Below are 21,717 nucleotides of genomic sequence, written 5' to 3' on the forward strand. Positions count from 1 at the left end.
TCTCTCTCTACGCTGCACTGTTCTTGAGCTTTTGGGGGACTTTTTACACCTTAGCATGCGCTGTCCCCCTTCTTTGATTTGACGTGGCCTACCACCTCGTGGCTGAGTTGCTGTTGTTCTCAGTTGTCTCCACGTTGTTATAATACCACTGACAGTTGACCGTGGAATATTTAGTAGCGAGGAAATGTCACAAATGGACTTACTGCACAGGTGGCATCCTATCACGGTACCACACTTGAATTCACTGAGCTACTGAGAGCGACCCATTCTGTCACTAATGTGAAGCCGTCTGCATGCTGAGGGGCTCGATGTTATACACCTGTGGACACCTGAATTCAATGCTGTGAAGGGGGCTCCCAAACTTTTAGCAATATAGTGTAGATAGATAGATGTGAAAGGCACTATATAATAGATAGATAGATAGATAGATAGATAGATAGATAGATAGATAGATAGATAGATAAATGATAGAAGGCACTATATAATAGATAGATAGATAGATAGATAGATAGATAGATAGATAGATAGATAGATAGATAGATAGATAGATAGATAGATAGATAATGAAAGACACTATATAATAATCATAGATAGATAGATAGATAGATAGATAGATAGATAGATAGATAATGAAAGACACTATATAATAATCATAGATAGATAGATAGATAGATAATGAAAGACACTATATAATAATCATAGATAGATAGATAGATAGATAGATAGATAGATAGATAGATAGATAGATAGATAGATAATGAAAGACACTATATAATAATAATGAAAGACACTATATAATAATCATAAATAGATAGACAGATAGATAGATAGACCTGTGGACACATTAATTCAATAATTTGATGGGGGGGTCCCCTTTTATCAATATAGTGTAGATAGATGTGAAAGGCACTATATAATAGATAGATAGACAGATAGATAGATAGATAGATAGATAGATAGATAGATAGATAGATAATGAAAGACACTATATAATAATCATAGATAGACACAGATAGATAGATAGACCTGTGGACACATGAATTCAATAATTTGAAGGGGGGGTCCCCTTTTATCAATATAGTGTAGATAGATGTGAAAGGCACTATATAATAGATAGATAGAGAAATGCACTATATAATTAAAAGATAGATAGATAGATAGATAGATAGATAGATAGATAGATAGATGTGAAAGGCACTATATAATAGATAGACAGATAGAAAAATGCACTATATAATTAATAGATAGATAGATAGATAGATAGATAGATAGATAGATAGATAGATAGATAGAGAAAGGCACTATATAATTAATAGATAGATAGATAGATAGATAGATAGATAGATAGATAGATGTGAAAGGCATTATATAATTAAGAGATAGATAGATAGATAGATAGATAGATAGATAGATAGATAGATAGATAGATAGATAGATAGATAGATAGATAGATAGAGAAAGGCACTATATAATTAATAGATAGATAGCTCGCTCACAGTCTCCACCCGAATTCATCCCAAAGGTGGTCTATCAGGTAGAGGTCAGGGCTCTGTGCAGGCCAGTCAAGTTCCTCCACACCGTACTCACTTCTCCATTTTTTCATAGACTTTGCTCTTTGTACACTAGTGCGTGTGCAGTCATGTTGCCAACCCCAAACTGTTTTCACAAAGCTGTGAGCATGAAATTGTCCAAAATTGCTTTGTATGCTGAAGCATTAAGAGTTCCCTTCACTGGAAGTAAGGGTCCAAGCCCAACCCCACACCATAATCCCCCCTCCACCAGACTTTACACTTGGCACAGTGCAGTCAGGCGAGTCCCTTTCTCCTGGCCAGACTCGTCCATTGAATTATGGGATTCGTCACTCTGGAGGACACATCTGCACTGCTCTCATGTCCAGTGGTGGGCGGTGGGCTTTACACCACTGCATGCGATGCTTTGCATTGCACTTGGTGATGTCAGGCTTGGCTGCAGCTGCTCGGCCATGAAGACCCTTTCATCCCATGAAGCTCTCTCTCTACGCTGCACTGTTCTTGAGCTTTTGGAGGTCTGTAGGTATCGACTCAGCATGTGCTGTCCCCGCTCTGTGATTTGACGTGGCCTACCACTTCGTGGCTGAGTTGCTGTTGTTCTCAGTTGTCTCCACTTTGTTATAATACCACTGACAGTTGACCGTGGAATATTTAGTAGTGAGGAAATGTCACAAATGGACTTACTGCACAGGTGGTGGGCTCGATGTTGTACACCTGTGGACACCTGAATTCAATGCTTTGGAGGGGGGGTCCCAATACATTGTATGTAATATTTTAGAAGAAGGTGTGTCGTTCCTTCACAGGTTAGTTTCTTCTCTTTATTTCCGTATCTTTAATAATCCAAAGCCTTGCCTGTGAGCTCAGGGGAAATCCTCGGCTGCCACAATGAGAATGGACGAGGTGCTGACCCCTCTTAGGAGCCGCAAGGCAGGGTAGTAAAAGTGAATTTGCTTCTCCAAGAATCTTAGGAACACCTTAGCTAATTTAAAACATAAAAATGTAGAGTGACTTGGACCTTTAAACGAAACGCTTGAGGGGGTTGCAATTGAAATTACCTCAGATGTTCTGTGGATGAATCTAACCTTTTAAAAATTCTCTTAAAGGTCAGTGGGTTTTTTTTGGAGGGGTTGAGACCTCCATTAATGAGGGTTAGGCGGAGAACGGTTACCGACACGCAGGCACGCGCAATGTCACTTCCTACTTACTTGAAAGTGAGATGCATGGAGCTGTGTGGACTTGGTGTTTCATTCCTTTCAATCTGGCCAGCCTTTAAGATGAGAGCCCCTTTGTCAGCAGAGTGTGACGCGTGCCCACCCAGCCTGTCGGGCCATTCCTTCATTCTGCAAGCCTTTCCGGAAAACTTGACTTTTCTGCTTTTTGATTGCGGTAAACTCATCCTTTACTGCTGTTGCTATTGTCACACACGTGCGCTTAGGGGTCAGCCAAAGGGTCCAAGTGAGCATGAAATAATAAAAGATAAGGGATTGGAACGAAGCTCTAATACCTTTCTCCCTCTTTTAACAGAACATCCGAAGATTAACCATTCTTTTCCGCCCCAGTCTCACTTGGTACCATTTTTTCCAGCTCATCATGAAGACGACACTTCTGACCCACACCTGATGATGTGACTTTCAGGCCAGTCATGATGACGTCATATCCAGTCCACCCTTGATGAAGTCACTTCCAGCTAGCCATGATGATGTCATTTCCGGTCCACCCTTGATGACGTCACTTTCCGGCCAGCCATGATAACGTCAATTCCGGTCCTCCTTTAATGATGTCACTTTCCGGCCAGCTATGATGATGCCACTTTCGGTTCTCCTTTAATGATGTCACTTTCTGGCCAGCTATGATGACGTCCCTCCTGGTCCACCCTCGATGTCACTTTCTGGCCAGCCATGATGAATCACCTCCAGTCCACCCTTTAATGATGTCACTTTCTGGCCAGCCACAATGACATCACAGAGAATCCTTTCCTTCATGCTGTCTGAGTCCAAGATGGCTTCCATATGCCTTTTACTCAAGAGTGGCTTCTATCTGGCCACTCTTACCATAAACGCCTGATTGATGGAGTGCTGAGATGGTTGTCCTTCCCATCTTAGTAGAGGACCTCTGAAGCTCGGTTAAGGGTTCTAAGTCACCTCCATGACCTTTACTAAATTGTGCCATTAAAGAAACAGCGGACTTGTCCGTGTCAGGACAACAGCTCCACACTTCCTAGTCATGATGATGGAGAATGGTGAAGTGCTGCATGCTGACTGGCAGATGTAAGTAAGCAATACTGACCATAACTGATGGACAAGTGGGACCACAGAATAGAAGGATGCTCTTCTCAATGACACTGACGTTTGATCTGACGTTTGAGGTGGTTACAGCACCAAGCTCTCCAGTCTCCTTACACATGTATATTGTCATGTCATGTCATTTTCTGAGCTGCTGAATCCAGAGCACAGTCGCACGGGAGGGGGGGATCTATCTATCTATCTATCTATCTATCTATCTATCTATCTTTCTATCTATCTATCTATCTATCTATCATATAGTGCCTTTCACTCTATCTATCTATCTATCTATCTATCTATCTATCTATCTATCTATCTATCTATCATCATATAGTGCCTTCCTATCTATCTATCTATCTATCTATCTATCTATCTATCTATAGTGCCTTCCTATCTATCTATCTATCTATCTATCTATCTATCTATCTATCTATCTATCTATCTATCTATAGTGCCTTCCTATCTATCTATCTATCTATCTATCTATCTATCTATCTATCTATCTATCTATCTATCTATCTATCTATCTATCTATCTATCTATAGTGCCTTCCTATCTATCTATCTATCTATCTATCATAATAACAATACATTTTATCGATCTATCTACTGTATCTAATATTAATAATAGTAATTTGTGATCAACATTTATCAGGATATATGTTTGCCAGTGTTCACTTGTATTTTGCTTATTTTGTTATTATTTTATGAATGTTATCACTAACTCATTATTTAAAGTTGTAACTTAACTCCTTGTCTTTTACTCTGTGTAAATTACCTGAGGTTATACAGTAGATGTAGAAGGGAAGATGGGGAGAAGTTCTAAAGTACCATACCTTATAAACAGTGGTGAGTCTGTGAGATTTGAAGCCTTCTGACAAAGGCTACACAATAAACAATACTAAAAGGGAATGGAGAGTAATAGAGAACTCTACCAAGACAAAATATATGCAGAATTAGAAATGAGGACATTAGAGGGTCAGTGCAAGTTGGACGGTTTGGAGACAAAGTCTGAGAGGCGAGACAGTGTTGGTTTGGACATGTGCAGAGGAGAGATGCGGAGGATATTGGGAGAAGGGTGCTAAGGATAGAGCTGCCAGGCAAGAGGAGAAGAGGAAGGCCTAAGAGAAGGTTTATGGATGTGGTGAGAGAGGACATGCAGGTGATGGGGGTGACAGAGCAAGATGACAAGGACAGGAAGAGATGGAAGAAGATGATCCACTGTGGCAATCCCTAATGGGAGCAGCTGAAAGAAGAAGAAGAAGAAGGCAATGTTGAGTGCCACAGTGAGTGATTACAAATTGCAATAATATTAGTAAACCTTTCTGAAAACATGTCTTCAGTTTGTCATTATGGGATATTCAATGTATATTGATGGGCAACAGCATCAAATCTATCCACTTAAAATTAAATCTACAGCACAAGAATGTGTGCAGAAAGTGAAGGTGGCGCAGTACTTTCTGAATATCCAGAATATTCAATAACACATTTTAAAGGAAAACAAAAGGAAAAAAAAGACATCTTAGCCAGGGTTCCCATGTACAACAATCGACCCCCCCAGACCCCCGATGAAGGCTGCCCTGATGTTTGCCAGAATTACTCCCCAGCTGAATTTTAGCCAGACTTGTTGCCGAGAGTAATGCACTGTGGCTACAACCAACCTCCCAATACCCCAATGCCAGATCAAATATACATGTACCATTAATGTTTCTTTTAATTTAAAAAGGAAAAATTGAAGAAATCAATACATTTTCCAAAATGTTAAGCTGTTCCATTAAAGGTCACCGTCTCGGCCAGAAATCAATGGTGTAATGAAGTTACCAGGCCCAGGGTGCATTTCACTGACCTTTTGCATTTAGAAAAACCTGCACTTACATTCCTGGACAGGCAACAGGGGGCTTAGGTCAAAATACCGACTGACTGTCCCCGCTGTCCTCATGAGAACTCTGGTGGGTGTCTGTTTGATGGCACTGAGGGCTTCTTCTCCTTAAAGATATTTGCCATTTCTCTTTAGTTTCCATAGGGATGTTCCATTCAGTTTGTAGGGTGTACCCCAGAACCTCTCATCTATCCATAGCCTTGCCTAATGGCAATGAATCATTCAGCAAAAGTGTGTCAAGAATTGTGCCTGTAAAGCACCTCACTGGGACTGGGACCACCAAGTCAGATGTTTGTTTGTTTTTTACTGTTCTTCCCTTTAAGTCTTTCTTGTGTTTGTTCAGACCAAAGTGTGTGTGTACAGTCTGTCTATTTATTGTACAGTAAATGCCGTATGGGATTGTTTGACATCCCATTCAAGAAGACAGGTGGCCTTTTTGCCAGGAAGGGGGGCTGGAGTGGATATACTGGCATTCTGACTCGCTTGGGAATTCATCTCCTCTCTGCAAGAGATGCCAGAATGATGGAAGGATCGGCTCAGTCAGCCTGTTCAGAGTATTCACCATCCCACCCGAGACACGCTAAAGGGCAGAATCCATGTGTCGCTCCTCCCGTGTTCCACACCGCAGGGCAGGCTGGGAATCGTAGCATTGTGGGACAACCCTGCTGGGTGTCGTGTATTCCACCAGGGGGAACCACAGGGATTGACCATCCCAATTTTATGGTGCTTCAGACTGACCCGGAAGTACCTCCTCCAGACTTCCAGGGTCTGTCTTTAAAGGAGCCCTCCGTCTCAACTTGGAGAGTCAGAGTCAGGGAAGCAGAGGAGAACACTTGTGTGGAGGAAGAGGAGTTGAGAGGAAGAGAAGACAAAGGATTTACCATCCCTGTATAAACAGTGCTGTGTAAGGAACTTGAATGAAGTCAAGATTTGTATATTGTAACCTGTAACTGTCTGTATGTGTCAGTTGTGTTCAGGGTTTGGGGGTTAGTGTCACCATCTATCTATCTATCTATCTATCTATCTATCTATCTATCTATCTATCTATCTATCTATCTATCTATCTATCTATCTATCTATCTATCTATCTATCTATCTATCTATCTATGTTTTTTGTTAATAAATCAACCCTAACCTTGTCTGTTCAGGAGCTCAGTCTCTGTTTTAGGTCTATGTCAACATGCAGGTTCAAGTCGCACAACTGGTCATTGACTGTCTGCAGTTCCCGTGTTCTCCGAGTGTCAGTCTCTGTGGGCTTTTCCTTCTGGTACTGCAGTTTACCCTCCCATATTTACAAAGACGGCCACATCAGGTTACATCGTACTTGAAGACTGGCACCTGTGGGTGTTTAAGTAAAGGGTGGGCATCCTGTCTTGGACTGTTTCCTGCCTTATGCCCAGTTTCTCAGAAATAAGCTTTCTTTGAAAATATTATATTATATTATCCATCCATCCATCCATTATCCAACCCGATATATCCTAACTACAGGGTCATGGGGGTCTGCTGGAGCCAATCCCAGCCAACACAGGGTGCAAGGCAGGAAACAAACCCATTGCAGGGCACACACACCCACACACACCCACATACCAAGCAAACACTAGGGACAATTTAGGATCGCCAATGCACCTGACCTACGTCTTTGGACTGTGGGAGGAAACCGGACCACCCGGAGGAAACCCACGCAGACACAGGGAGAACATGCAAACTCCACGCAGGGAGGACCCTGGAAGTAACCTCGGTCTCCTAACTGCGAGGCAGCAGCGCTACCACTGTGCCACGGTGCTGCCAATACAATACAATCTATCTATCTATCTATCTATCTATCTATCTATCTATCTATCTATCTATCTATCTATCTATCTATCTATCTATCTATCTATCTATTTTATAGTGCCTTTCACATCTAACTATCTATCTATCTATCTATCTATCTATCTATCTATCTATCTATCTATCTATCTATCTATCTATCTATCATATATTATACAACACCTTTAAGTTCTTTTTATCTCTGTGTTCCATTATCTTGTATGTTTCCTATCAGTTATAAAGCACTTATTCTCTCTATTGACTTATTATATAGTGCCAATTACATCTATTCATCATTTATATGGCTGGTATGTTGTGTCTTTTTTATTTTATATAGTGCCTTTTGTGTCCGTCTATCTTTTTATCTTTTTTCCTTTGAGGGCCATCTACAGTTTAAGCAGAACATCTCATGATTTCCTTGACTAGTTTTTACATTATAATCTACAGTAAATGTTTGTTGCCCTTCTAATTGCTTCTGCACGTTGTCTGGACGCTGAGCATGCTACGTTAACGTAACCCTGTAAATCCCTTTCAAAGGCTGCCTCAGAGAGCAGAGCGTCTCCATCTTGTATTTGTAATTAACGCTCCTATTGCCTGCATGTAGCACTTTGTACTGGCAGCGAGGCCATCACTCATCTGAGCACACTCCAGTTGTTTAAGTCTGCAGTGAGCCGTCTGAGTCTTTGATGGATGTCATAGCTGCTACGCTCAAACAGTGTCCCTCTGTCAGATCTGTTCCTGTTCCTGTGCCTGTGCTGGTTCTTCTCACATATTAAAACAATGCCCTGCTAGCAGCCACTACGTGAAAGGTTTAACTCACTTAAGGTTTTGGACCCCCACCATTTACCTCATTAGTCACAAAGCGTGATTTTCCCTCAGACAACACTCCAAAGGCAACAGGCATAAAAAGTGAAGTAATTTATACATAAATGGTGCAATTATACAGTAGGTACAATGGCAGCGTAATTACCATACCTTCTAAAAGTCTTCAGACCCTTCACTTTTTACACATTCTGTTGCGTTGCAGGCTTTTGCTAAAATCATTTAAATTATTTTTTTTTGCCTCATCAAGCAACAATGAATTCCCCAGTATGACAAAGCAAAAAAAAGCGTTGTAGAAAAGAAATAAAAATATAAAAGCCTGAAAATCACATTGACGTAAGTATTCAGAACCTTTGCTATGACACTTGTAACATGGCTCAGGCGCAGCCCGCTCTGTTGATCATCACTGAGATGTTCCTACACCTCGTCTCTGAAGTCCACTTCTGGTCAATTCAATTGGTAGGACTGATTAGGAAAGACAGGGACGTGCGGTCAGGGGAGGAAGGTGAAGCATAAGTAGTACACAGTCACCAGAGTCCACTGTTAAGAGAATGTCATTAAAAACGCTTAACAGAGAGGACTCAGTGCTGTGGTGAGTTGTAAACCCAAAATGGATCACGTCCAGAATTGCATGTTCGTCCAGAAAGGACTTTAGTTGGGTGTAGATGACTTTTTTCCAAGAGTTTGGACAAAAAAGGTAGCTTGGAAATAGGCCTAAAGTTAGATAGATAGATAGATAGATAGATAGATAGATAGATAGATAGATAGATAGATAGATAGATAGATAGATAGATAGATACTTTTTTAATCCCAAGGGGAAATTCCCATACTTCAGCAGCAGCATACTGATAATAACAATATTAAATTAAAGAGTGATAACAATGCAGGTATAACAGACCATAACTTTGTATAATGTTAGCGTTTACCCCCCCGGGTGGAATTGAAGAGTCGCATAGTGTGGGGGGTCTCCTCAGTCTGTCAGTGGAGCAGGATGGTGACAGCTGTCTGTCGCTGAAGCTGCTCCTCTGTCTGGAGATGATCCTGTTTAGTGGCTGCAGTGGATTCTCCATGATTGACTGGAGTCTGCTCAGCGCCCGTCGCTCTGCCATGGATGTCAGACTGTCCAGCTCCGTGCCTACAATAGAGCCTGCCTTCCTCACCAGTTAATGTCCAGGCGTGAGGCGTTCCTCTTCTTTATGCTGCCTCCCCAGCACACCACCGCGTAGAAGAGGGCGCTCACCACAACCGTCTGATAGAACATCTGCAGCATCTGCAGCATCTTATTGCAGATGTTGAAGGATGCCAGTCTTCTAATGAAGTATAGTCGGCTCTGTCCTCTCTTGCACAGAGCATCAGTATTGGCAGTCCAGTCCAATTTATCATCCAGCTGCACTCCCAGGTATTTATAGGTCTGCACCCTCTGCACACACTCACCTCTGATGATCATGGGGTCCATTAAGGGCCTAAAATCCACCACCAGCTCCTTGGTTTTGCTGGTGTTCAGTTGTAAGTGGTTTGAGTCGCACCATTTAACAAAGTCCTTGATTAGGTTCCTGTACTCCTCCTCCTGCCCACTCCGGATGCAGCCCACCATAGCAGTGTCGTCAGCGAACTTTTGCACGTGGCAGGACTTCGAGTTGTATTGGAAGTCCGATGTATGTTGGCTGAACTGGACCGGAAAAAGTCCAGTCCCCTGCGGCGCTCCTGTGTTGCTGACCACAATGTCAGACCTGCAGTTCCCGAGACGCACATACTGAGGTCTGTCTGTAAGATAATCTACGATCCATGGCACCAGGTATGAACCTACTCCCATCTCTGTCAGCTTGTCCCTAAGGAGCAGATGTTGGATGGTGCTGAAGATGTTAGAGAAGTCCAAAAACATAATTCTTACAGCACCACTGCCTCTGTCCAAGTGGGAGAGGGATCGGTGTAGCATGTAGATGATGGCATCCTCCGCGCCCACCTTCTCCTGGTATGTGAACTGTAGAGGGTTGGTTGAGGGCGTGATGGACCTGTGGCCTCAGGTGGTGAAGCAACAGCCACTGCATGGTCTTCATCACATGTGACATCAGAGCGACAGGCCAGTCATTCAGCTCACTAGTACGTGATACCTTTGGGACTGGGGTGATACAAGATGTTTTCCAAAGCATCGGGACTATCCCCTGTTCCAGGCTCAGGTTGAAGATGTGCTGTAGATTACTTCCCAGCTCCAACCCACAGGCCTTCAGCAGTCGTGGCGATACATCATCTGGACCCGCTGCTTTGCTGGCACGAAGTCTCCTCAGCTCTCTGCTTACCTGGGCTGCTGTAATTGTGGGTGTTGATGTCTCTGCTATGCTGGTCTCAGCAGACGGATGGGTGGAGGGTGCAGTGCTGTGAGTTGAGAGTGGGTTAGGGTGGTCAAACCTGTTGAAGAATTTGTTCATCTGGTTTGCTCTCTCCACGTCTCTCTCGATGGTGGCACCCCACTTCATCCCATCCCACCCCACACTTCCTTCATGCTGTTATTCTGCAACTTCTACTCCAGCTTTCTCCAGACAGAACAGGGGGGTCTAGACCTGGTTTAATCAGCAGAGGTTGCACAAGAGCATGTTAAAAATGTTTAGGCAGCACACTAGAGGTTAAACTACTATTAATAATAGTAATAATAGAAGGACAGAAGGTAGAAAAGACCTCCTTAAGAAGTCGAGGAGAGACAGCATCAAGGGGGCCTGGGGTTGGGGCAGATGGCTTCATACTGAAAACCAGCTGCTTTAAAAAGGGGATAGTGACAGGCTCGAAATGGCCAAACAGGGTATTAAAATGGATGGATCACGAGAAGGTGGTGAAATGAGGTCCCCAGTGCTTACAATCATTTCATTTTCTTTTTTGTTCTTTACAGGACCACACCATGCGCAAATCCCCAGCAATGCTTATAGTTCTTCTTTTCCTCGCTTCACTTTTCTTTCTTCTTTTACTCTTCTACTGTCACCATCACTCCTCTCCCGCAAGCTCTGTCCTCTGAATCCCAACTCCGGCTCTCTGAATGGAGTGAGGCGACCCCTTTTATAGTTCACCTGGATGTGCTCCAGGTGCTCCCTGATGACCTTCCTGCGGCACTTCGTGGTGTGGCAGAAGTGCTGCACGGGTACCCGGAAGCAATCTGGGTGTACCTAGTTCCTGTTTGGGCAGCACTTCCTGGTGTGGTGGAAGAGCTGCAGTCCATGGTTCTGTAACCAGCCGTGAACTCCAACAGGGTTGGGCTTCTAAGCTCATCGTGGCCCCGATGTAAACCAGAGGGGCTGCCCTCTCATGTCCCAGGGGAGGTATTATTCCATTGCTGGTCCTTTCATCCTCTAAGCGTCCCCACTGGGCAGGAGCCCCAGCTGTCCGCCACACTTCCCCTCCCTCAGCTGAGGCTTGGGATGGGCTCATTCGTCCTTACATGAGGGCTGGCTTTCTCCACGGTGGGATGCTGGCATACTGCAGTCCACGGTCTTGTCCTGCAACAAAAAAACAGGGAAAAGACGTGGAGATGCTGTGCCAACGCCACCTCCAGGTATCCTCCATAATGCCGTATGGGCAATGTCTCCAACCCATGGCCAATACCGTGGCACTCGTAACACTGGCATCCCCTTGTCTGTGTCCATGCCCTCGGAATGTGAAAGCAGGACGAATACTTCCTTTTCCTCAGCTAAGTTTGGGGCTTCTCTCTGCCCCTCTGGAGAGCGGCCCTTTGAGGCATATGGCTGCACGGGCTCACGCTTTACATTATTAGGAGACCCGGTCTTCCCTCTCTGGGTCATAACGACGGTCTTGGTCTCCTTATGGGAGGAAAAGAGACCCTGTACTGTCTGCGCCCCTGTAGACCTGCGTGAGACTGCCGCCTGCTTTTGGGGCAGGGCACTCTGACAGCCAACACTTACCAGCCGGTGTCCTATATGCACCTTTGGCATTTCCGTCACCACCATGCAATCAGTCATCACTGCCACATCCACTGTTGGACCCCCTGCTACTTGAGTCCATTCAGAATCATCCCGGCTCCTAATGCTAGGGGTTCCATTATTATATGCAGTACCGGTGTCACTCACCTGTACCACTGCATCACTCCAGCTGGAGAATCACCGCGTAACAGGCCAGGTCACTTCCAGAAATTCTCAGATAATTCTGCAATTATGGGGGTGTATTGATAAGGGGGCAAAGACAGAGGAGAGGAGTCAGGGGGAGAATGGTCTGCACCTTAACATCAGCAAAACCAAAGACCTTCTTCTTGACTTTCACCTCACCAAAGGGCCTCTGTGTTCTGTCACCATTCAATTAATGTCCACTCCTACAAGTACTTGAGGGTCTACATTAATGACAGGTTAGACTGGTCTTGGAAAACAGAGGAACTCTAAAAGAAAGGGAAGAGCAGACTCTTCTTTCTCCTTAGGACACTGACTTCCTTTAATGTGCACATCCTTTCTGTGACACACCAATACTGAGGACCTTCAGACAACAAGTCATTCTGGAGAAGAGGGGCAGGTGACACAACTGGGGGTCCTTTATACCAACAGCCACATGTCTATATAGCGCCTCACAGGGACAGGGAATGCCAAGTCAGAAGTTTGATTTCATTTTTAATTTTCTTGCTTTCAAATCACTCTGGTGTGTGTTCAGATTAAAGTATCTATCTATCTATCATATAGTGCCTTTCCTATCTATCTATCTATCTATCTATCTATCTATCTATCTATCTATCTATCTATCTATCTATCTATCTATCTATCTATCTATCTATCTATCTATCTATTATATAGTGCCTTTCCTATCTATCTATCTATTATATAGTGCCTTTCACATCTATCTATCTATCTATCTATCTATCTATCTATCTATCTATCTATCTATCTATCTATCTATCTATCTATCTATCTATTATATAGTGCCCTACCTATCTATCTATCTATCTATCTATCTGCAGTAAAGGTTGATAGCCCTGACTATTCTCCTTGGGTTTACAATTTCAGGGTTTTCAAACTTTCTCAAAGATCTTCACAGTTGCCAGTCCACCTGTGGAGAGCCTCATTTTTTTAATTCCCCTTCTTCCATCAGATGCTGTACCCCCTGGGCTTCTCGGATTAGGATCCCACATGTCGGTGTGAATAAATAGAATCTTCTATTTTTTTTCTTTTTTTTTCGCTAAATCCCTTTTAGGCCGCACAAAATCCATTGTTTCTGCCTGGTGGTATTTGCGCTGCGTCCTTAGCTCTATCCCCGGTTGTAACGAGCTCCATTTGTCTTGGTGTGCCAGGGACAGTGTGTCCTCTGCAGGTAGCACATGCTAAGCTGGTTGCTCCTATCAAACGCACTCCTTATTTGCACTGACAGGCCTCAGAGAGGCTGCCTGCTTAAATCATCACTCACCTGCACACCTTCATCGCCTCGAGAGACGGACTAACCTCATGTTAATGATCTTTAATGAAGGGGACATTTGGTAGCAGCAGAGCCCCAGCAGCATTCCGGCCCATGTGTGTCTTTTTCGGTGCAGGTCATTCACTTCTCTCCTAGCATTTGTTCACGCCAAACTAGATGAATTTAAATACAGGACACTTGCAAGGGCAGTTTTAACATTAAAGCGTCCCATTCTCCTGAATTGTACTTAATAATCAAAGCAAAGTAACATCTGCTAGACCCAGGACTCAACTGGATTACAGCTTGGGAAGGGAGGACATGATGACGCCTCATGCTGCATTTATTACTTTTGAACCTGCGAACACAAGGGGATACCATAGGACTTGAAAGTGCCAACAGCTCGGGACAGGAAGGTTCTTAAAATGGTATTGTTTGGGAAACGGACATATTCAAACGGATCAAAGAGTCCAAGTGAATTCATCCATCGTATTGACAGCCAGCCCATCCTGTGTTGTGACACTCCGGCGTCGAATTCTATAATAAATATGCCTCGTCTCTACTCGACGTCAGGAGAGGAGGCAGTGAGGACAGAAAGGCAATGTGAGAAGAGGAAACCAAGACACGGGTGACCACTTGGATCTGATCATCAGCTAACGCATTTCATCGAGATTGAAAAGCCACCTTGGGAGATTCATCTTTGACATCAGCTTTTTCTAAACACTCTACAGTCTCACTTCCGGGTTCAAAATGGCCGACACGACATCACTTCCGGTTCACTCTGATGACGTCACTTACAGTTCCATCAATCCATTGCTCCTGTCCAATGCTGATGACGTTGGTTCCGTTTCCCCGCCTCCAATCGTCACTTCCTGCCAACCATTTCCTGTCCCATAATCTATCCTGCTATATAAACGCCATCTTGTCTGCAGTTGATTATTCATTTTGTACTGAAAAGTCTTATGAATCAACCTTTTCTATCATATACGGGGACGAACCCCAATCCTTTATTTTGCGTGGAAAATATTTTCTTGTGGAAGCATCTTATCACAATCTATATGCTATATATATATTGTAACAAAGGCGCAATATGACCCGACACAGATGGACACGGAGGCATGTATAAAAATAACCAAACTTCACCAACTTCACCCGCGGGCACATGTCTTCCCCGTGACCCACAGGCAGTACAAAACACGACTCCACCACACAGCAATACCACCTTTCTTCCTTTGCCACCACTCCTCCTCAAGCTTCGTCTCCTTCCTTCCAACTCTGGCTCATCGAGTGGAGGTGGCTGGGCCCTTTTATAGCCCACCCGGAAGCATCCCAGGTGATTGACCACCTGGTCCTGATTGCACTTCTGGGTGGGGCTGAAGACTTGTCCAGCCAGGCTGTTGGAAGCAGACAGCCACCCCAGGCCCCAACCAACTTGTGGAGGACTCCATCTCCCATGGGGCCCTGAGGGTAGTTGGGGAATCACTGTCGGCCAGGGAGGCAGCCACCAAGCATCCCGGGGGTGGTATTGGACTGCCCATGATGGCTCCCCTGGAACATAAGCAGCAGGGGCATCCCTGCTGGGCATGGGACCCTGCTGTCCTTCACAATATATAGATAAATACTAGGCTGACCCGCCTTTTAAGGCGACCGACTTTTTTAAGTTGACCACTTCTTAAGGCAATTCAATATGTAGATCAATTTGATATTTTATACAAGCTCATTCATTTGGTTATATTACTTTAATACTCGTAGTTTCTGTTATTTTTGTGATGAAATTTAAACTTTTTTTCTATATTGAGGTCGCCCTTTTGAACCCCCCTGATATTTACTACGCGGTGTGGCATTTGTACTCCATCAACGTTAATTATTTCCAGAGACATAATTTTGTCTATTTTTCCATCGCGCACAAAAGCAAGGGGACAATGGGAGCACCAGAACTCTGCTCACATCATGTCGCTTCGTACCGCAAGCTGCAAGTAGTAAGTCTGTGATAAGCGGAATACCGCTACGCTTTCCACTCACGGGACGGAAGGACAATCCCGACCGCTTTTATATAGTAAGAAAGAAAGAAGAAGACATCGCACAGTCTGGAGTAGAAAATCATCTTTTACCTGGAAAAACGAAACTACAAATCCCATCAGGCATTGCAAAACGGACGGGGCGTGTGTGAAACTCCATGCCTGCGTAGCACTCACGGGACGGAAGGACAAACATGACCGCTTTTATATCGAAGGATATATATATATATATATATTGTGAACGGTACCCGGGCACAGACAGGCGGACATGTTGTTTTGACACCACCACACGTTTATTTACAAATTATTTACAATAATATTTGGTCACCAAGACCCCAGTTCATTGGTCACAAAGACCTAATCACGTGCACAAAACCCCAAACACTCAAAAGTCCTGGCCACAATGCCTTTCTTCGGGCCGCCTCCACTCTTCACAGCTTCGTCCTACCTCCACCCGACTCCAGCCCTGAATGACGGGAGACGGCCCCTTTATGGAGGACCCGGATGAGCCCCAGGTGTTCCCGGCAATCTTCTGGCCACGCCCCAGCGTGGCGGAAGTGTCGGCTGTCCTCCCGGCTGCTCCCCGGGCACCGTCCCAAGTCTTCCCCCCAGCACTTCCTGGTGTGGCAGGAGTGCTGGGGAAACAAATCCCCAAGGCATTGGGGCGCCTCCTGGCGGTGGCCACGGGCCCCTACAGGGAAGAGCTTCCAAGCCCTTGACCCGTGGCTCCCAAAACAACCCGGAAGGCACACCCCACGTGATCCAGGCCGGGCTCTGACCCTCTTCCGGTCCCTCCTGGCGTCCCGGCCGGGTCATAGCCCCTGGCATCCCTGACAGTGCCCCACAGCCAGCGAAGACCACTCGTGGGTAGAGCGACCCGTCCCGCGAGGGCAGCAGAGCTCCGAAACGGGCCCCACTCGAGGACAGCTCGGGTCCGGCCCGCACTCCTAGCAGGGACAGGGGCGGAGACACAATCCAGACACCAACCCATGGTGCATCCCTGTGCCTCGCACAGGTTGTGCTCCCCCCTTTTACCGGCACCCCGGGGCCTCCTTGGTGGGCACCCCCTCCGGGACCTCCACGCCCCTTTGTTCTGAGCCACTCGTTCCCCGTTGGCTCCTCCAGCTGCTGGCGCACCTGCGCACCGACAGAGATCCTTCTGCAGACGGCCCGACATCAGAGGGCTGTTCCGCCACGAAGGGTTCCTTCAACTCGCCGGGTCCGTCCCTACAAAAGAGAACACAGGGCAGAACCGCTGCCAAAGCACCCAGCTCGTGCCACGCACGGGCAGCGTTCCCCCCTCCAACCGGCACCCCGGCACTTGCCTGATCGGCACCCTCTCCGCGGCTTCCGTGTCCTCTCGGCGATGGAGTCGTCGGCACCGCCTCTCTCTCCGCCGGCCTCAGGGATTCCCTCTGCTCTCCCAGAGGGCAGCCAGCCACACGCGTGCACCCAGCAACGCGTCTCACCTTATCGGAGGAATCGGCACCCAGCCCTTTATTCCTCCCTTCACTCTGGGGCGCCCTGGCGGTTTGAGACTCCTTATGGAATAAAAGGCGCTCTGTCCCGTCTGCGTCCCTATAGTGCGGCGCAAGACCGCAGCCAACTCGGGGCGGGCGCTAGGACCCGGGGCACTTAGCAGCCCGTGTCCCTTCAGCGTCCTCACGGACTCCCCCCTCGCCGCGCATGCAGTCCGCGGCGCCGCACCTCCTGTCGGAGGGCTGCTTACTCGGAACTGATCATTGTCTTCACAGCCTTTTTCAGCAGCCCTCCCATATGCTTTACGGAGTCGGCTGTACTCACCGTCTCGCTGTACCTCTCGGCTGGAGATTCCAGCGTCGCGCCGTCCGTTGTCGATAGTAGCGTTCTCAGCGCCCTTGGCGGCTTCTTCTCCAGTACCAGCACCTCAGCCCGGAGGCACATAGCACCTGTAACACACGCTGCCCGGCGGGCTGAAGGGACGCCTCCAGCTCCGCCAAAGCAGCCGGCAAAGACAGGAAGTTAACCGGCTGAGCCTACCTGACTGTCGGCCTCCGACGCCGGCCACTTCCTGTGGGCCTTCTCCTCCGGCCCAATCGGGTCTCCCCCCTGCTCGTGATGGACATTCCCTGGTCCCCCTCTCTACAGTCATCGGCGGGCACGCAAGACACACCGCCCAATGGCGTGCCTGTCAGGGAGGACTTCGGTCCGGCCATCTTGGCTCCCTTTCTGCGGCGGCGGCGTGCTTGCCGGCAGCCTTGCTGTTGCCAGCGCCTCTCGAGCTGCAGCGTCTCCTCCCGCAGCCCTCGCGGCTGCGCTGTGCTGCGGAGCCCGCAAACCAGCAGTGCGCCCGCCACTGACGCGGATCCTGGAGGTCCCTGCCTGGAAAACAAAACACACGCCCGGCCCCAAGGGCGGCTGCCGATAGGCAGGGAACTCACCTCCCAGGTCCCGTCATACCGAGGAAACGTCCTCGGTGTGGCCTCTCCGGACGCCATGCCGTCCCGGGCGCCTCCAACAGCGCGCGCTTCCGGAGACCGCTGCACTCTTCCAATGCACGCCGCCCGCCCGCTTCAGGGAATAACGGCCCTCCTGCGGACCCCTGGCGGTCCGTGGGGTTCCTTACCCAGCGGGGCTGTGTGCACGCAGCACCAGCGTGCGTGGGTGGGGTCCCCTGCTGCACGGGCCGTCCACAACAATATTTTTTGTACAGGTCTCCGCCTTGTAACAGGCGGAGCATCCTGCCGACTCGCCAGATGTGAGCGGTACCGGGCACAGACAGGCGGACATGTTGTTTTGACACCACCACACGTTTATTTACAAATTATTTACAATAATATTTGGTCACCAAGACCCCAGTTCATTGGTCACAAAGACCTAATCACGTGCACAAACCCCAAACACTCAAAGTCCTGGCCACAATGCCTTTCTTGGGCGCCTCCACTCTTCACAGCCGTCCTACCTCCACCCGACTCCAGCCCTGAATGGCGGAGGCGGCCCCTTTATGGAGGACCGGATGAGCCCCAGGTGTTCCGGCAATCTTCTGGCCACGCCCCAGCGTGGCGGAAGTGTCGGCTGTCCTCCCGGCTGCTCCCGGGCACCGTCCCAAGTCTTCCCCAGCACTTCCTGGTGTGGCAGGAGTGCTGGGGAAACAAATCCCAAGGCATTGGGGGCCTCCTGGCGGTGGCCACGGGCCCCTACAGGGAAGAGCTTCCAAGCCCTTGACCCGTGGCTCCCAAAACAACCCGAAGGCACACCCACGTGATCCAGGCGGGCTCTGACCCTCTTCGGTCCCTCCTGGCGTCCGGCCGGGTCATAGCCCCTGGCATCCCTGACAATATATATATATATATATATATATATATATATATATATATATATATATATATATATATATATATATATATATATATTGTGACAGATTGCAGGGGCTCTTTTGACCCTTTTATATATACAGTGGGTATAGATAAGAATCCCCCTCTTCGAAATATTCCCAATTTTTTTTTTTAGCTTTACAACCTTAAATGAAAACGCACAAACCAATATTTTTTCCAGCTTTACTTCCTTAATACAATCTCTAACATCTAAGTGAAAGATATCACAGTTATGGTACAAAAGAATTAACAAATAAATAAAAAACAATAAATCCTGAGATTAATAAAGGATCCCCCCCTCCTCCTAAACTCACTCAGGTGTCAGTGCCCACCATTCCCATTGCGGTTACTGGTTTCCTCCCACCTGTGCTCAGTTGTAATGAGTGGGATTAGTGAAGCTGTTCCTGGTCCATTCTTTCCCTTGCTTGGCAGTGCAACTGACAGCAAACAACTGACTGTGGGTGGCAGGCCACTTTCAAAAGATCTCAGGGATAGAGTTGTGGACAGACATAAGGCAGGAGATGGAGACCAAAACATCTCAAAGGCTTTATCAATCCCAAGGAGCTCAGCAAAGTCCATAATGAAGAAGTGATGAGTGTTTGGTACGACTGGGACCCTCCTTGAATCCTCCAAACTGGATGGAAGAGCAAGGAGGCCACCAAGAGGCCAATGGCCACTTTGAAGGAGTTCCTGGATTTGATGGCAAAGAGTGGTCTTTGTGTGCAGGTGACAACAATTTCACAAGCGCTCCACAATGGTGGCTTGTTCGGGAGGGTCACAAAGAAAAAGCCACTTCTCAAGAAAGGCCACATTAAGGCTCGTTTGAGCTTTCCCAGAATGCACCTTGAAGATTCTGATGCCAAGTGGAAAAAGGTCTTCTGGTCAGATGAGACCAAAATCAAACTATCTGGCCTCAATACCAAACGGTAAACCATCCACAACACACCATACCTACAGTAAGCATGTAGTGGGCAGCATTCTGTTGTGGTGGGTCTGGGGCTCTCGTTAGGGTAGAAGGCAAAATGGATGGGGCAAAATAAAATGAAATTCTGGAGGAAAACCTGCTACCCTCTGCCAGAGAGTTGAAGTTGGGCAGAATGGTCATCTTTCAACACGACAACAACCTGAATCACAGAATCCTTCAATAAATAAATGATCCCATAAAAACAGAAGTCAAGTGGAGGTTAATATCCGATAGAAAAAAGTCTTCATTAAATACGAGATTTCAAACAATGCTCTGATCTGTCTCTTTAAAAACAAGCCTGGTGCATTCTTTATCTGCCTTCTCTAACTCCCTTCTCTTGCTCGCTCGCACAAGGAATGCACAGGGAGAGACTGAACACGTGCGGAAATCATCGGCGCGTACGAACCGGAAGGGAAACTGGCTTCTTCGTCACCCGAGTGTGTGGTCGTGAACAGATACAAAAGTTTGGTAAACTTCTTGGTCGTAACTCGATTTGTACGTGGCCCGAGACGTTCGTGACCCGAGGTTCCACTATACTTCTTCATGACACACAGATTCAACAAGGTGTTAGAAAAATTCCTCAGGGATTTTGCCCCATATTGACATGACAGTGCAGTTCCTGCACATTTGTCGGCTGCACATCCATGATGTGAATCTCCTGTTCCACCACATCTTGGAGGTGCTCTGTTGGATTGAGATCTGGTGACCGTGGAGGCAACTTGAGTCCATTGAACTCCTTGTCATGTTCAAGAAACCAGTTTGAGATGATGTGAAATCTGTGACATGGTGTGTCATCCTGCTGGAAGTAGCCATCAGAAGATAGGGACACTGCGGTCAGCTTCAATACTTGAGTAGGCTGTGGCATTTCAACAATGCTCAGTTGGGACTAAGGGGCCTGGAGTGGTCCAAGAAAATATCCTCCACACCATTGCACCACAAGTCTGAACTGTTGATACAAGGCAGGATGGACACATCCACACTTTCATGTTGTTGATTCTTAATTCTGAGCCTACCATCCAAATGTCGCAGCAGAAATTCAGACTCATCAGACTAGGCAACGTCTTTTCCAATCTTCTGTTGTCCAATTTTGGTGAATCCGTGCCTGTTCTTAGGTGACAGGGGTGGCACCCGCTGTGGTCTTCTGCTTTTGTAGCTCACCTGCTTCAAGGTTTGCTGTGTTCAGAGATGCTCTTCTTCATACCTTGAGTGCTTGTTTGAGTTCCTGTTTTCCTTTCTATTGGCTCAAACCAGTCTAGCCATTCTCCTCTGACCTCTGGCATCCACAAGGCCCCGAGAATTGCCACTCACTGGATATTTTCCCCTTTTTCAGACCATTCTTTGTAAACCCTATAGATGATTGTGCATGAAAATCTCAATAGATCAGCAGTTTCTGAAATACTCGGACCAGCCCGTGTGGCACCACTGACCTTGCCACTTTCAGGGTCACTTCAGTCCCCTTTCTTCCCCATTCTGATGCTCGGTTTGAACTTCAGAAGGTGGTCCTGTCAATGTCTACAGGCCGAAATGCATTGAGTTGCTGCCATGTGATTGGCTGATTAGATATTTGAGTTAACGAGCAGTTGAATGGGTGTCCCTAATAAAGTGGCCGGTGAGGGTGTATTGCAACAATAGCCGGACACACAGACGAGTTCACCCGGCTTCCCATTTCAGCTGACTGTTGTTTTGCAGGCA

Source organism: Polypterus senegalus, chromosome 10, assembly GCF_016835505.1.
Source record: "Polypterus senegalus isolate Bchr_013 chromosome 10, ASM1683550v1, whole genome shotgun sequence".
Classification (NCBI taxonomy): domain Eukaryota; kingdom Metazoa; phylum Chordata; class Cladistia; order Polypteriformes; family Polypteridae; genus Polypterus; species Polypterus senegalus.